General features: G+C 43.8%; 1 protein-coding gene across 1 annotated transcript in view; it reads right to left on the minus strand.

Moving 5' to 3' along the window:
- Positions 1–17,221, minus strand: part of NUFIP1 (nuclear FMR1 interacting protein 1) — a 93,477-nt gene that overhangs the window by 16,997 nt on the left and 59,259 nt on the right. The window contains exon 12 of the transcript XR_014186173.1: positions 10,474–10,671. The gene's annotated coding sequence lies outside the window, so the exon portion shown is untranslated. The remainder of the gene's footprint in view (positions 1–10,473; positions 10,672–17,221) is intronic.

Genomic DNA, 17,221 nt, shown 5'->3' on the forward strand with positions numbered 1-17,221 from the left:
AGTCACAGAATCTTTGTTTTATTTACATGTTTGTTGGGATAGCGGCTGTGGGATTGGATCAAATATCTTTCAGATTCTGGGACATTTTGAGCCTTATAATGGGAGTAAATGTAAGACTTCAAAAAGAAATATTTAGAGAACACTGCAAGGAAAGTACTGCTTAAAGATAGAAATGTTATAATTGCAGTAATATGAGATATAAATGATGTATCAGCCATCCTCCACATGTGTGTGGCTATATGGACTTCTTGGGATTTATTCTGCTTCACAACAGTCCAATGCTGGTTGTTAAGCCTACATCTGAAGCTAGCAATGAGAAATGTGTCGTTGACACCTTTGGTTTTCAGACTGAGTAGAGAGAGTTTGACTGACTGTACTACAGAAAGCAGGATCATGCAAGCATTGAAATCTATGGATACTTCTTGATATGACAGATGAGGGTTAGATATGAAGCTCGAAGCCACTTGCCAGCTTTCAGTTTCTATCCTGTTACAGGTTGCAGTCTCCTGCCGTACAGTATCATGCTAAGCAGTATTTGGGTATTCTGGCTGGGTGCCATCTCCAGGGTTGATGATCATCGTTGCATACAGACTGAGTAATGAGGAGCAAAGACATCTCCTGAGTGCTTTTTGGAACAATCTTCTTCCTTTCTTGGTCATAACCAATTCTGCAGGTTGCCTGGTTTGGAAACAGAGTCATCAAAGACGGTGGTTCTGGCATTGCCCCTTAGCAGCTCTTTCAGCACTTGCTCAGAGCAGCTCTCTTCAGCTATTCATTTCCATCCTGACTGTTTTTCCAGACAGATCCCTACTGAGCTGATGTAGTCACACAGTAAACACTGCTAGAAGCAGGCCAACATATGGTATCACTTAGGTACAAAGCAGTCCCAGCACCATTGTAATGGTATTTCAGTATCTCTGGTTCCACTTCTAATCCCAGTCAGTCAGTTAATTTGTGCATAAAGTGTAGAGGAAAAGAAGGTGTTAAAGAGACTTTTACAATCCAAGGAAAGAGTTTTCATTTGATACCATGCTTCGTGTCTTCATGAGGAAGAGACCTAAGGTCAAGAGGAGAACAATGCCCAACAAGCAGTTGGCTCTATAATCATCTGATTGCTCTACTACAGGCCAGGTCAGTGAGATGTTAAATAAAAATAGCTTTAAAGTCTTTAAAATTAGACTTCTCTACAACCTTATTGAGCTTTGCTGACCTAACATAAGAAACACGAGCCACTGCAGATGCAAACAAATCCAGTAAACATGAGCCACTGGGACCCAATGGAAAATGCCAAGTCCCACTGTGACTTCTTCTCAGTGTTTCAAGCAGCAGCTGAAGGTAGGACAGCAGGCAATGCAGCAGGAATCCAACGTGTAAAGGGGAAGGAAATTATGGTGTTGAGCCAGACTGAACTACTTGGGACCTTGTCAAACCATTGCACCACCATTCGCCTGCAGGACTGAAGCAGTGTAAAGTTACTGAAGACCGCACAGGGAACCCAGATGTTAGGCAAAGGAAAATGATGGAAACCTCCCAGAAAGTAATGGGAGGCTCTTGTGGTGAGAAGCATGTGGGTTTGTAGCAGCACAAGCCAGGTCAGAAGCAGTGGGTTGCAGGCTGCCCGCACCAGTGTGGGGTGGCAGGGCAGGAGCAATGGCTGTATGAAGGGGAAGGTGAGGCTGTCCTTTTGCCTTATAAACGAGGAGCATTACTGTGTCGGGCAACCCTCTACAACCAGCTCTGCCTGCCAAGTTGCTTTTACCTAGCATGCAGCACCTGAAGAATCAAGCTATCTGTAAACCTTCAGTGACAAAACTGTGCAATGGGGAAGTTTGAGGAAGCAGGTGTGGTCATCTGGGTCAGATGGAAATGTGAAGTCCCACCTCTCAGGCTGAAGCTGCTATGCTGTTTGGTTTGGAAGGGACATTCAAAGGTCATCTAGTCCAATCCCCTGCAATGAGGAGGGACATCTTCAACTAGGTCAGGTTGCTCAAAGCCCCGTCCAGCCTGGCCTTTAATGTCTCCAGGGATGGGGCACCTACCACCTCTCTGGACAACCTGTTCCAGTGTTTCACCACCCTCAGTGTAAAAAATTTCTTCCTCATGTCTAGCCTGAATCCCCCTCCTTTAGTATAAAACCATTACCCCTTGTCCTATCACTACAGGCCCTGCTAAAAAGTCTGTCCCATCTTTCTTATAAGCCCCTTTTAAGTGCAAAAGGCCACAATAAGGTCTTCCCAGAGCCTTCTCCAAGCCAACCAACCACAGCTCTCAGCCTGTCCTCATAGGAGAGGTGTTCCAGCCCTCTGATCATCTTGGTGGCCTGTTCTGGGCCCTCTCCGACAAGTCCATGCCTTTCCTGTACTGAGGACTCCATGTGGGGTCTCACCAGAGCAAAGCAGAGGGGCAGAATCACCCCCCTCAACCTGCTGGCCATGCTGCTTTTGATGCAGCCCAGGATACAGTTGTTCTTCTGGACTGCAAGAGGACATTGCTGGCTCATGTCCCCAGGAGTTGGGGCCCTGGAGGCAGTGGAAGGTGAGCAGAGCGGTTATGGTGGGGTTTGGTTCCAGCTGAAGCCTTAACACATGCACAGACTGTGGCAGCTGGATCCCCTCTCCACAATGGGCTGCGAAGACAAGGTAAGGCAGGCTGGTCTCGTGACAGCAGTAGATGCTGTCACTCACCAAAATGAACCTAAGGGAATTGTGTAATAACATACAAGATACACTGCACAGAAAGGAGGATTTGCTTAAGCCACGTAGAAAAGAATTGAAAGATTATTCTTGCAATTTGCTAACCCAGATGGCCACCTGTGGGCAGAAAATCCTTTGGAAAATCTTTTTTCAGAAAATCAGTTTCCTTTAACAGGAAATCTAAAAGGTACTCAAGGCGCTCAGCAACGTGTTGTTCACATATGCCCCAGCACACACTCGCAGAGGTATCACACTCCAGATTTTCAGTTTTGGGTAATGAAAGCTACAGCAGTTAATCTATATTTGGAGCCATAATTGAGGCACCTCACAGCTACTGAGCAGTACACACTCCTTTCCTGCAATTTAAGCCACTTTTCTGCTTCAGGAGCATCAGCTTCCAACACCCACAGTTAAACTGTGAAGTTTCTGAGGTTTGTTAGACATCCTTACACAGGAAGGCCAGCACAACAGAATTCAGCAAGCCACCTCCTCTATAACAAGATCATCACTAATGAGAACGTGTTATCCTGCATTTTTCCAGATCAATTATCACCTTGCACTTTTTCTGGTCTCTAGCTTGAAGCAAATTGAAGTAATTGCAGTCTTCCACAGATAGTTGTTTAACACCTTCTGAAAAAAAATTAAGCTCATTTTAAAAGCACCTTCTATTGGACAACTAAAAATAGAAGCAACACAAATAGAGGCATTTTGAAAATTTTGGCTCTCATAAGAGAACGATCTGGTTCATTTTCTCACTGGAGTGCCCTTGCATTGACTCAATCCTCAAGTTATGAGAGCTGCTGGGACTGGCAAGTGGTAGCCTAAACATGAACAAGAGAGACACGATGATCTCAAGTAAGACATGAATATTGTAGGGTAATGGGTACAAACTGGAACACAAAAGGTTCCACTTAAATTTGAGAAGAAACTTCTTCTCAGTGAGGGTAACAGACACTGGAACAGGCTGCCCAGGGAGGTTGTGGAGTCTCCTACTCTGGAGACATTCAAGACCTGCCTGGACGCCTTCCTGTGTAACCTCATCTGGGTGTTCCTGCTCCGGCAGGGGGATTGGACTGGATGATCTTTCGAGGTCCCTTCCAATCCCTGACATTCTGTGATTCTGTGATTCTGTGACTTGAGAGATGTTTACTGTACAGGATTATTTTATTTTTTTTTAACTTCAGGCCTTAAAGAATAAAATCAGCTCTTGAAGAATTCTAAGAAACCACAGGAAGACTAGAAGCTGCAGCCTCTGTCCTCACCACCTGAAGAGCTACCAGGGACTCTGGTGGGGCTCCAGTTCAGGTAGGAACACAGCTCCTGTGGACCTGTTGGGGGAAAAACAAATGGCCTCCCGCAGCTCATGGAGGTGCCTCAAGTTAGTCCTGCCTGAGGCATCTTCAAGAGGGTGCAACAGACAGTTTTGCAGACCTTTTCTTTTTTCCTTCCTAAAAGCCCTGTTCCTGCACTAGCAGAAAAAGTGCTGGGGTTGTCACTTTGCTTGTTAGTACACAGATCACTAAAGGGAGGAAGGGCAGGCAACAGAGCCACTTGGGCACTTGCTGCAAGCTTGGGTGAGGACTGTGGCACCGGAGTCCCCATGCAAACACCATGACAACCCCCAGGGGCAGTGAAGGCAGAAGGTTTCATTACCCAAGCGCAGGTACGAGAGGCAGCAAAAGGGAGACATAGCCCAGGGCTGCAAAACAAAACAAAACAAAACAAAACAGGCTGATTTCTAACAAGCGGTGCTATTTCTGTATTGCACAAGAGCCGCACAAGTCATGCTGAGCCTTCTGTGATTGTCGTACATATGTTTAGACTAGAATTTCAGGAGAGGGCAAGAGAGAGTCCCAGAACTATGGGAGCCCTTCTACTTATAGCTATGAATTAATTCTAATTAGCCCTGGAAATGAGCCTCTCTGGCTCTTTGTTCTCTGAAATTGTGCTTTTCAGATGCAGGCTTCTCAATTAGCAGCTAATTATGATGGTCTTGCCTCCTTGCGGCTAGAGGGGGTATAAAAAACCACAGCCCCTGACAGCTGTTGGAGCTTTGCCTTCAGCTTCAGCAGCAGAATTATTGATATCGATTTCAAGGGTCTTTGGCTCTAGTCCATAAATCCCTGACAGACCTGAAACAATGTTATTTGTGACACTACTGAGAATTATTTGATGGTGTGAGCTCTGGAAAATACACGACATTTCCAGCTTTCATGAAATGTAGTGAACGCAAAAATAGACAAACTGTATGTCTGACAGTCTGTCTCTCCTCTTCTCTTCTATAGCGGCGAATAGGAATTTTTGGACAATGATACTGGTAGGTCTAAGCACCCTTAACCCAGATCCAGATCTAGTATGCCTTACGCTAATGACCCCAATTATTCATTTCTCCATGGGCCACCTCCAGTTTTGTAGATTACTGCAAGCCCAGCAAAGAACCTTTTTAGCCCTGTGATAGGTAGGTTCGGCTCTGCAGCCACGGGCAGGGCAGATGGGATGGGGAGGAGATGCAGTTCATAAAAAGATCAGATTTGTGCTACTGGGGCGAGACCCCGAAAGCCCACCTCACCCCATGTCTCTGTTAATGATGATAGGACATGCTGCCTAGGGAGTTTAGTGAGTACAACCCTGCTTCTTCCCCTAAGTATCTCTTTATGAACCTGTTGTCTATGAATTTACCCAACCACTTCTTGAATTAGCTGGTAGTACCTGTACCCACAGCCTTCTGCAAGAATAAATCCCAGAAGTTCGCTGCTCATTGTAAAATAAATAGGCTTTCTTTCATCTTTTTTAAGAGAACCTCCTAGTTTGATCATCATTTTTCCAGCATCACCCCTCACTTTCAAGCTGCATACAGTTCCTTCTGCATGCAGGGGGAGAAAATGGTTTGTTTGTTCTTTAATCTGTGTGTACTAGGGTCTGTCTGTACAAAATGTATCTGCTGAAGGACGTGACAGAATCATACTAGCATCACAATTCTCAGCTACTTGTAGATGTACAGTTGTTCTCAGATAACTGGAAATACAGTCTGTTCAGCAGTTCTCACGTTCTTCTTGTATGATGGTTTCACTTTGGGTCTCAGTGGAGCAGTTATTGTCTGATATTTCCTGGGTAATACCAGAGGGGGTTAGCAGTACTGGAAGGACCCTACGAGAGTACTGTTTTAAGATAAAATTTCTTCACTGTAAAACTAGAGATAAGACAAACCCTAGCTCCAATCAGCCACAGACTTTCCCCTGCTGTAGATCCACATCTGGATATTAACTTAATGCAGATGTTAATTATTTCTGTGCTGCAGTGGACAGACTCCCCAGACCCAGACTAAATTTCAGCTCCAACTAAATCACAAATCCTCAGTCTAGAGCATGTATCTGTGAAAGCCAGGAAGCCTAACACCAAATAGTAGGTAATAGCACCTCCTTCCACATATATAAGACACAGCCATGAAAACTTGTTTCCAGATTGCAGGCAGTTACAAAATGAAGTGTATATATTACTACTGTAGCATTATAGCTCATAGTATGTTGTAGTTTCTCTCCCAGTGCAAAAATCTATGTCCTGAAGGGAAAACAATCAACTTTAGACGAAATTAGATTACAAAACTTTTACGTTATCAAACAATCTCTGTGAAGATTTCTAGCATTTCTGTTTCCTACCAAAAATTGGAAGGATTGCAGCAGCAAATGAATGTAGTTTGGCTGGTTTAGGCTGAACTGTGTGTAACTTGTCATCAGCTATGTTATTTTGGATCAGATGAAGTGGCTGAAGATAGGAAAGTACAGGGAAAGGTTGTCCAGGGGGTTTGCTTCAAAAACAGGTTAGACAAACAGCAGTCAGAAAAGACAGTGATAAACTTGATCCTGCTCTGAGCACAGAACGGAACAAGATAACTTCCTGAGGTCCTTTCCAGGCTGATTGATGTGATTCTATAAAACAGCAATAAACTAACAAAGTCAAAGTCTCTGTTTTCATTTCACATAGCACTTCCCAAACTTGTCTGCTGAGCAAATTTGCCAAGTTTGCTGCCTCTCTGAATTATATGCTATTAGCAAAAGAATAAACTGCTTCAAAAGGGACAACATACGACACCGGACAGAAATAAGACTGTAAACAAAAATCTTCTCTAAGATTGTGACATCCAAATGTTCATCCTCAGCAACATACTTCAAACTGACTATAACAGTGGAAAAACAATCAATGGCAAGGGGGGGAATGGGGTGGGAGAGAGAAGGAGGGAGGGAGGGAGGGAGGGAGGGAGGGAAGGAAGGAAGGAAGGAAGGAAGGAAGGAAGGAAGGAAGGAAGGAAGGAAGGAAGGAAGGAAGGAAGGAAGGAAGGAAGGAAGGAAGGAAGGAAGGAAGGAAGGAAGGAAGGAAGGAAGGAAGGAAGGAAGGAAGGAAGGAAGGAAGGAAGGAAGGAAGGAAGGAAGGAAGGAAGGAAGGAAGGAAGGAAGGAAGGAAGGAAGGAAGGAAGGAAGGAAGGAAGGAAGGAAGGAAGGAAGGAAGGAGAAACACTGTATACTCCACATGTACCAGCACACCAGGAAAGCTCCACTCCAACAACTCCTAACTGTCACGGTAAAAGGAAGAGGGAAAACTCTCACTGAAAATCCTCATTGAAAGGAGAAACTACAGCAGCCATTGCTGATGGCTGAGAGCAACAATTGGAGGGCAGCATGAGGATATGAGTCAAAAAGAATAATTTACTGAAAAACACTAAAAAAACAGGAGAGACTTAAAGCAAGCATGTGTGCAGTTGTGAGAGAAATGCGTGCAGTGCTCTGTAGTGTTCTCCATGCTACGTTTTTTTAATTACTGTGTTAGAAGCCTTCCCAGACAAAAACTACTGAGATCTCTTATAAAACTCGGTGTTACTACACTTCCAACACAATTGTGTAGAGCCACTTTCCTGTTGACATACACCTGTGAATTAACATATATTTAGGTCTCTTTTCTGCTCCTCTTCCCTTGTCAAATCCCTTTTATTACTTCCAGGTATAACAGTGCCCATGTTACCATTGAGTGCTAAGAACAAGTTTCTGTCCCTGAGAAGTCACCCTCCATCAGCTGAGCTATAATCACCGATCTTACACAAGCTTTCAGCCTGCCTCATCTGCAGAGTAAAACACAAGAATTTAAGGGAGCCCATTTAATTTGGCAAGGGAGGCAGGCTAAGGGCATACACATGGTTAATTAGTATGGTTCAGCCAACAGGCAATAACTCATTAAGCTGCAGTAACTCGACTATGTTTGATCATGTGCTTTATGCCCCAAGGCACTTCATAAGTAAAGCAGTAAAGTCAGGTTATCTGCTGCCATCTCCATTTCTCTCTCCCTCTCTCTTTCTTTTTTTTTTTTTTTTGTCTAACCACAGAAAATAGTGGTTAAACCACAAAGGATAATTTCTGAACACAGAATAGCTCACCACCTTCCTCTTTTTGGAGACTAACTGTGCTTGAAGATTGTTATCCTGTCTCCATTCAGCCTTGCCTTCCCCAGGCTAAATACAAATGCTTTGCCTCTCTCCTCGTTGGCACAGCTCCATAGATGTTTTGTAGGCTTCCTCCCTGATGCCTTTCTCTCCTCGGGACTGTGGCCACATCTTTCCCAAGTTATGATGCCAGAAACCAATCTCACTGATCCCGCCGAAGGGATTATCCGTCTGTGTCTCACAGGCGACATCCCCATCTGTCCAACCCAGCCTGATGCTCCTTCCTTCCACGGCTGAGTCATTGCTCCATCACGACCTCCAGCTCCCTCGTGGCAGAGCTGCTACCTGGCTGCTCTCTCCCACCGTGTGCCTGCGGAGCTGATTATTTCAATGTAGGCGCAGATTTGCACTTGTCTTCACGAAGTCACATTCTGTTTATTTCCAGACCATCCCTCTAATTACTGAGATCTCCTGAGTGCTAATCCTCTCCTCCCTAGTGTCTCTTGCTGTTGGCTAAAACTTTAACAAAGGGACTCTCCACTCCTTCATCCAAATTATTGATGAAAATACTGAATAGTCCTGAACCCAGGCCATACCCCTGGGGATTCAGCTCAATAAATCTTTCCAGTTTGACAGTGCTCACCTGCTCTCTGAGTACTCACAGTAATTTCATTTAAACATTTTCCCCTTGATTTTCTTACAAGAAAACTGCTTCTCTAAAGGTGATATATTGTAGCTGCACCTTCTCCCTGTTACGTGGGCAGCAAGAAAACCTGTATTTAATATTTAATGCTAAGATAAGATGTAGAAGGGAAACTAACATCCATATGTCAGACCTGACTTCAGCCAGCTTCTGTCTGTGGAGGATTAGGATGTGACCAAATGTCACGGCCTGCCTATTTCAAACCCATTTCAGGACTCATCAAAAGCATCTTCTGGTGGTCCCCACTGCAAAAAGGAGGATGGGCAAAACAGATTTGGGAACAGTATAGTGTAACAGTTCCTAAATTGCAGGCTTCCCAACTTCCATGACAGGCCTATATGAGTCCAAATTCTCTTTCCAACTTCAAATATAAGGGATATGTTTCCACCACCAATCTCCACTCTTGCATAGGTAAAATTGCTGAGCTTTGAACTAAACATCAGAGTGGGCTGTTTGTATTTATATAAGGGGAAGGAAGTTCATTCCCTTGTGCTCTAGTAATTTTGTGATCTGCTTAATGAAATACAGGAAGATGTCAGTTAACAAACCTAGATATACAGAAAACTTTCTGTGCTTTTCTCATCATCCGGGAGCACAAGAGCAGCAAGAAGGTAAAAGAAAATATAACCCTAAACACCTGGTTTATTGCATGACATAGTAATAAAATACTGCTCATTTAAGCAAGAGCCCTTGAACTACTGACTAGAGGAGCCCTTCCCTCTCCATAGGTTTCTACACGCAGTCTAGAGAGTTTATGTGCTTAACTTAGTCATTTAAATTTAGATGCCTAGAACAAACATCACAGACTCCCCTCCTCCCTCCCAGAATAAACACTTCATGATGACATAAAACCATTCTCTTTTAAAAAAAGAACTGGTATTGCAAGAAAAAAAAAATATGAGAAAAGAAGCATTTCACCCTTCAATGTGGTGGTTGTTTTTTTTGTTCTTATAATGTCAGTTGTGCCTAATAACTGAATGGGAACCGATGCAAATTAAGCAAGAGCATTTCTGATCACTGGCCGAGCGCTTGCATTGTGCTAACAAGAAACTGAACTGTAAAATCAAGTCAAAATATTTTTTCCGTGGTTCCCAGTGGAAGTCAAAGCAAACACACATTGGTACTTCCTCTTGCTCCGCGGGCAGCTTGGCGCCCCTTTCATTGACATCGAGTCCTGCCAGAAAAGCCCATCAGGTCTTTCAGGTTCCCACTGGCAGAAAAAGTACCGCTCTCGTTGCACCAACGTTTGGAAAACAGAGAATGTGCTGATTCTCAATGTCCTTCGAGTCTCCATAAATCACTCATAGAAAAGAGTGGGGATTAGTTGGGCAGCACATTGTATGCCCAAAAATGGAGCTGAAGGAGGACCTCCAGAGTCGCTATACAGGGATTTCATCACGAGGAAGGGAGGCTGAGCAAACAGCAAGGATGCTCTGTTACAACAACATCCTGCCCTTGCAAAGAGGAGAATGGCTTTTGAGCGAATGACAGAGCTTTGGATCTCAGCTCCCTGAGGCAAGTTCAGGCAAGTTCAGGCTCATTGCTTTTGTGCGATGGGAAGTTTGGGTTTACTATTAGATTGAACTCAAAAGAGCCTTGCCAAGTTTGAAAGTTCATGACGTTTCAAGCAAAGAAAGGAAGTGTCTTACCTCTTAGAGAGGCTAGTCTCTCCGTTATGAAACAGGCTAGGAGTTAATTAGCTCTCATTCCCGACGATGAATGAAAGATGGCTGAAGAATAGTCTGCTGAAACGCGGAGGCAGATCTGCCCTTCACAGCTCACAAGCGAGGGCACCGTCGCGTTTCTCCTCGGAGTGAAATTCCCATTTCCCGGGTTTGCTTTCTCTGCTGCAAATGAGATAAACATTGATACAGTGCAGAGCAAACAGAGCCCACTGTGAGGCTCATCAAGGGATTACTGGCTACTCAAACAGAAGAAGACAGGGTGGGAATTAAATTCATATAACCTCAAGTCTTGCCCCCTTGCTTGCAGCTCTTTCTCACCCTCCTGAGACTCCATCTTCATGCCAGCTGGGCACTTGCCTCTATTTGAAGGCTGTCCCAGCACCTTACTGCTTTCAAGCCAGAGGAGACATCCTCTAGTTTCCAGCCTTAGGTAACAGCAAACAGTCCAGACCCATTGACTTTCGTGCCGATCATCTCCCCAGCTTAAATAGTTTGTATCCTTCCTTTCGGGTTACCTACATTATTTTGATAGACATCAACCAACTCTCAGCTTCATTTTCACTAAGGAACACAAGCCAAAGCTTTTTATTCACCTTTTAGCAATTAGATTTTTTTTTTCCCTTAGCTCAGTTTTATGTCCTTACCTGATTTGATTTCAGTAAAATTTCTCTCTCTTAAAAGTGAATAATTGGAGTTGAGTAAGTCAGAGCTTGCCAGCATCTTCATTAGGGCTCACCATATCCTTCTTCCACACTAGCTTTCATACCTATTTGGGCTGGTTTTAATTTTTCATAGTCACCTCACATTTGTTCTCCATAGTCACCCATAGTTGAGTCCAGTGCTCAGATCTCTCCAGGCCAGATGACTTTCAATGGACAAATTTCCCAGAGCATAGTACAAAATTTCCTTTGTGCATCACTTTGCTGTTCTGTGTTACTCCATCTCATCTGACACATTTTACCCCACTCCTCAAACTTAACCAGTTCCTTCCAAAACCTGCCCATATCCTACTCCCTAATGACAGCACATTAAAGCAGTGTTCATAAGTACACTCCCATTTGTCTGTGCCAAAACCAGTCATGCAAGTATTTAAGAAAACCAAAGCTAAGACCTGTCTGTAAGGAATGCCACTGGCAGGTTCCCTCTGACTTGATGCTCCCCTAAAGTACAAAAGCTGTTTCTCACTGTGAGTCAAACTTTTACCCCACCCATCATTCTTACACTAATGTCCATCTTCGTTAGCTTTTCTGAAAATTTTCCAGGTATCTCTATATCAAAATAATCTGTTGAAATTCAGCTATATTACATACCTAGAAAATCAATTTTCTATCAGTCATCTGCTGGTCTTTCAGTTGTCTATCAGATGAGGCTGCCTCGAGCTACCCCTGCTAAACTCAGCCTAAATTTAACAGGTGGGGTTTTTTTTTTTCTCCTGAATACTCTATTATTTTTCATTTGTCATTCAAATTTTGTTCTAGGCCTTTTCTAATATCAAGACTACAGTGATCAACAAGCTAGGAATAATTTCCCGTTTTCTAAATCTGGGTTAGCACCTCTGACTGAGTACTTTATGGAAAAAGTAGTTACTGTTGGATTAACAATTCCCTGTGGTCTGATGAATGAGTCTTTAGGGTCCTTGGATGGAGATGATCTTGTCTATGTGGTAAGGTAAGGTACATATATAGGTGTATAAGGTGTGGTAAGCACTGATCATACTGCTTTGTTTTTCACCTGTGGTGTGATCCCTTGAATCTTCATGCCCTAATTCCTGACAGCGTTATTGGTTTTACCCAAAGTATTTAACATCTGTTTATTAAAAAACTGAATTATGGTGCTTTTTTTAGCTTGATTCACTATCTGAATATCTCTTGCACTTGCCTCTTCCCTTACTGCTTCCTTACTCACTTCTCGTCTGCTTTCTGTTTATGCCTCAGAAAGGACTTTACTGCTTGCTGTCCTTGCTGGGTCCAACTCAGCTTGATTTACAGCAGCTTCCTTTATATGTCAACCCATGGAGACCCCTTTGCTTCTCCCAATTTTTCTTTGGTCCCTCCTCCTACCCAGTGTCCCTCTGTCACTTGTCCAAGTAGGTCTGAAGCCTTCCCTTGTGAAGTCCATGCAGTGAAACCCTGCATTTGGTGTCTCTTGCTTCAGGAAGAGCAGTGTCAAACCTGGATTTGGGATGAGGGAATGTCCCAGTGGCCAAGCACATGGCACTTCCCTGGCTGGGGAGGTGCCACCTCCTCGCAAACACCTCTGTGACACCCATCGCTGCACAGGAGCCACCTCCATGCTGCTGTGCTCCACCTGATGTGCTTTTCTGGCTCTCCATCATCTCTGTCTTATCTTAGTCACAGATCAGCCCTGGACCAGGCATTAGAATAAAATAGGAAATATATCTCCCAGTTCAACACTTCCCTGTCTGACGTTTGCTTGTTCAACAAGGTGCCTTATTCATTACAATGGCTCCTCATCCCCACAGTTCTCAGCTTTGGGTGAAGAACAGGGGGCAAGTGTGTGTGTCCAAAGCACAGAGAAGTGAAAGCTGCTTTTCCTCGTTGCATTGACAGCACTCACCCGGGGTAGCATAACGCTGAAAGAGAGAGGTGGCTGTAAACAAGGGTCAAGCTAAAGAAGACTGAAGAAATTCACTCCTCCTATTGCAAATTGTGATGCTCAGATCATCCAAAGCTGTGCCATATGTTTTGGAAAGATTTTTCTCATCTTATGTTTATGGGAAGGTCAAACTTAAAATGCCTACGTCAAAATGGAGGTTAGATTGAGCAATGAGCAAGTCAAATAATGAAAAATTTTACATAGGAAAAGCTGTGCCATTGCCACCAGCCCCCTTTTATCTCAGCTACAGCTACTCCTCCCTTTTTCAGCAGTTGGTCCAGCAAATTGCGCTTTTTTTTTCCTGACAATCTCCATCCATTGGCTACCCTGGATCCAGGGAGTGCTCCTGCTTGCATACTTGTTGCCTGGAGCATCCTTCCCAGTGATGCTGTATCTGTGATCAGGCTGAGGGAGCTGGGTCTCTTTAGCCTGGAGAAGAGGAGACTGAGGGGTGATCTCATTAATGTTTATAAATATGTAAAGGGTGAGTGTCATGAGGATGGAGCCAGGCTCTTCTCAGTGACAACCAATGATAAGACAAGGGTCAATGGGTACAAACTGGAACACAGGAGGTTCTACTTAAATATGAGAAGAAACCTGCACAGGGAGGGTTACAGAGCACTGGAACAGGCTGCCCAGGGAGGTTGTGGAGTCTCCTTCTCTGGAGACATTCAAAACCCACCTGGACACATTCCTGTGTAACCTCATCTGGGTGTTCCTGCTCCAGTGGGGGGATTGGATTAGAGGATCTTTCAAGGTCCCTTCCAATCCCTTACATTCTGTGATTCTGTGATCCTACAACAATGTCCTGCTCTGGGAAGCTGAGCAGCCTTTTGGTCTCTGCTGGTGTCTCCTTTCCGGCACTCTAACTCTGAATGCTGATGTGGCAGCAGTGTTGATGTTACATGCCAGACCAAATGAATGGCCAAAAAATATTTTTATTATTCTGAAATGCCAGAGTGATTTCACATCCAGCTGGCACTAATTATATATCCTACTTTCCCCTGCCCCTCTGTTGTTTTTTTTTTTTTGAATACTGTCCTGATTTCACAGGCTGTGATTGTTTCTGCAGCCCCTTCTCAGGCCAGAGCTTTTGAGAAGGGGAAAAAAAAAAACAAACACAAACAAACAAGCAAACAAAAACAAACAAACAAAAAGCCCCCCCAGTTTGGGTTCTTTCCTGCATTGATTTCATTAGCTGCCCATCACTTTCACAAAGAATGTGCTAGTGCTGTCATAAGGCATATGCTGTCAGTGGGATTTTCTTCCCACCCTTGCTCTTTAAACATAACCAGAAGTTCCTATTTCTCTGTAATGTGAAGCTGAAAAAAAATCCCAGCCTGGACTGGCACTGTCTCAGGCACCAGATACACCCCTACTTGATAAGAAACAAGCAGACATAGAATGATAGAATCATTTTGGTTGGAAGAGATCCTCAAGATCATCAAGTCCAATCATTAACTGAACTCTGTCACTAAACCATGTCCCTAAGAACCTCATCTATGCATATTTTAGACACTTCAGGGATGGTGACTCAACCACTTCCCTGGGCAGCCTGTTCCAGTGCCTGGCAACACTTTCCAGGCAAAAAAATCCTAATATCCCATCTAAGCCACCACTACCACAGCTTGGTGACTTTTCCTCTTGTCCTATCATTTGCTGCTTGGGAGAAGAGACCAACACCCTCCAAACAGGCTCAGACAAAGCTCATACCTTTGGGAGCCTGGCTCTGGCCATCCTTATTTGGTGCATCCCTTTGTTCCGTGTCCAAAATTTCGTTAATTTTGTTTTTATTAGGTGATTATCTTGGCCCTGGCTTCTTTCTGTGAAATACAGTGGGACCCACTGCCCCCTCCTGCCCACATCCCCCGACCAACAGAGGGGGCTGAGGGCAATTGAGAAGTAATGGGGAAGGAGAGCGGGTGAACCAGGCCCTCATCTTCCCCTGACACCGCTATGCAGCCTACACCATATTTTTGGAGAATTTATCTTACGTTGCCTTGAATACATCTACTATTTGAATCGTAATTACCCCACTAGGCAAAGTATCCTGTTATCTGATGTCCTTTCTGGTGGGCATTTTGTTCCAGCAATGTGAACTCAGTTGGGCTTCTCCTAAGCACCAGTCATTTATTCCTCTTTCTGCTTGTGGTACCCAGCATTAGTAGATGCTTTTTTCTTCCACATAATTGTTATCCACCCAGTAGCTGTTTTCTTCCACCCCAGTGTATCAGTGTGGGGGGAAATACTGAATTTGTAACTGATATTTTTAAGCCTTTTGCACGTGCATGCTTTTTATTCAAACAAGAAGCTTCAAAATTTAAAAGCTGTACAAAGGGCTACAAATGAAAATGGAGACAAGCCTTTTGAATCTGTGAAGGCAGATGATTTCAGATATGTGGACAACAACCTTTAAAACTATCTGCTCTCGCATGCTTTCAAAAGGTATTCAACACGCATCCCAAAGTTACACAAGCTGAAACTTCAGAAAAAAATGACTAGAGGAAAATAGAATAACATGAAATATCTCTTCCTTCCCAAATCATTCCTGAGGTTTCAAGCTAATGCTATTAGAGACCTCAAAACTGAGGAGAAATGCCCTAAAATTAATAGGAAATTTTGTAACTAACCAATGAAGAGATTTCAAAGCCAAAGTAATCTGATTAAATTCTCTGAATCCAGTTGGCATCCTCCCATATCACTCTGTATCAGCTGCAATCTTTTAATAGCACAAGCCATGAGGTACAAAAATAATGCACCACAATGGCATACGGTTCCCTGAAATACAATTAAACTTTCATTAGTCAAATTATCCCTTAAGAATAATCACTTTTGGCTGAATACAGTCATATTCCATAGCCTTTTGCATATGCCTGATCTAATATATTTGACACAGTTAAAAACAAAAAAAAAAAAATTAGAGTAAGAAAACCCACAAATACAGTGGTTATAAAAATCAGCCTTTTCTTGAGGATGTGAGAAGAGGAAGGGTAATTACCCAGAAAGGGTGTCTGGAAATTCAATTCTATCCTCTTCTTGACATTAGACTGAGCGGCTTAAGCAACAACAGGAGCAAAACTGTGTCTTGCTTGCTTTTTAATATATTTTTTTTCCTTTTTTCTTTTTTGATACAAACCAGTGCCGCTCAAAGGAAACGAGTGCTCCTACGTGCTGATGTGCTGGAACCTATGACATGAGAACAGAACTGTTTTCATAGTTAAGGCGTGATCTCTACACTTCCCCCAGACTTTAACCAGAAGCCTTACGCAGATGCAAACATACCAAGAGGATGTTGCCTGGCTTGTCAAAACCCAGTGTTTGGCACAGCAAAAACCAGACCTTCCTCTGAAAAACACCAGCCCAGCCACAGGGTTTCCACTTCAGGAGTCAGTTCCCTTTGCATGGGAAGGGGTAGAGCTGAGCGCAAGGCAGGGGTCTGGGGTGGGGATTCAGCTCCAGCCAGCCCCCTCCTCCTTCCTCGCTGCAGTAGATCCCAAGAAACTGGATTCACCCTGAAAACTTGGAGGTTTTGCTTATTTTTAGATGCCTTACGTAATTTCAGCAGCAGCTGAACGCACCTGTCGTGGCTGGAGTCGCACAGATCCTCTCATGGTATTGTTGCAGGGATCTTCAGAGGGAACTGTATAGGAATGAACACATTGTGTCATAGAATGAAATTTTAAAAAACCCTCAGAGCGCATAGCCTTGGTGTGGGAAAACATCGGGAATGAAAAGCAAAAACACTGGGTGTTTGTGAGCACTGTAAAAGGAGCAATATGCACATCAGAGGTGAGGGGCAATTTACTCATCGAGAGTAGTTACTATCATATATAAGGACCTGAAGCCCAGATCAGTGAAAGCAGTACCTGTGGGAGGACTCATTTTTTTTTCCAGACCAAACTACTGGGATTAAGAGCCCCTCCACACATCACATCTGTACTGGAGGCAGCCACAAGATTCCTCCTTGCCCACACACCCAAAAACATGCATGGATCCCTCATTTACAATACTTAGTCAGACATTTGGGGTTTTTTTCAGTGTCAAGACCCAGATCTGCTCTCCTTCTTGATGAACAACTGCAGTCCCTTGGAAACAC

The sequence above is a fragment of the Streptopelia decaocto genome, assembly GCF_964273445.1.
Source record: "Streptopelia decaocto genome assembly, chromosome: 1".
In the NCBI taxonomy this organism is placed as follows: Eukaryota; Metazoa; Chordata; class Aves; order Columbiformes; family Columbidae; genus Streptopelia; species Streptopelia decaocto.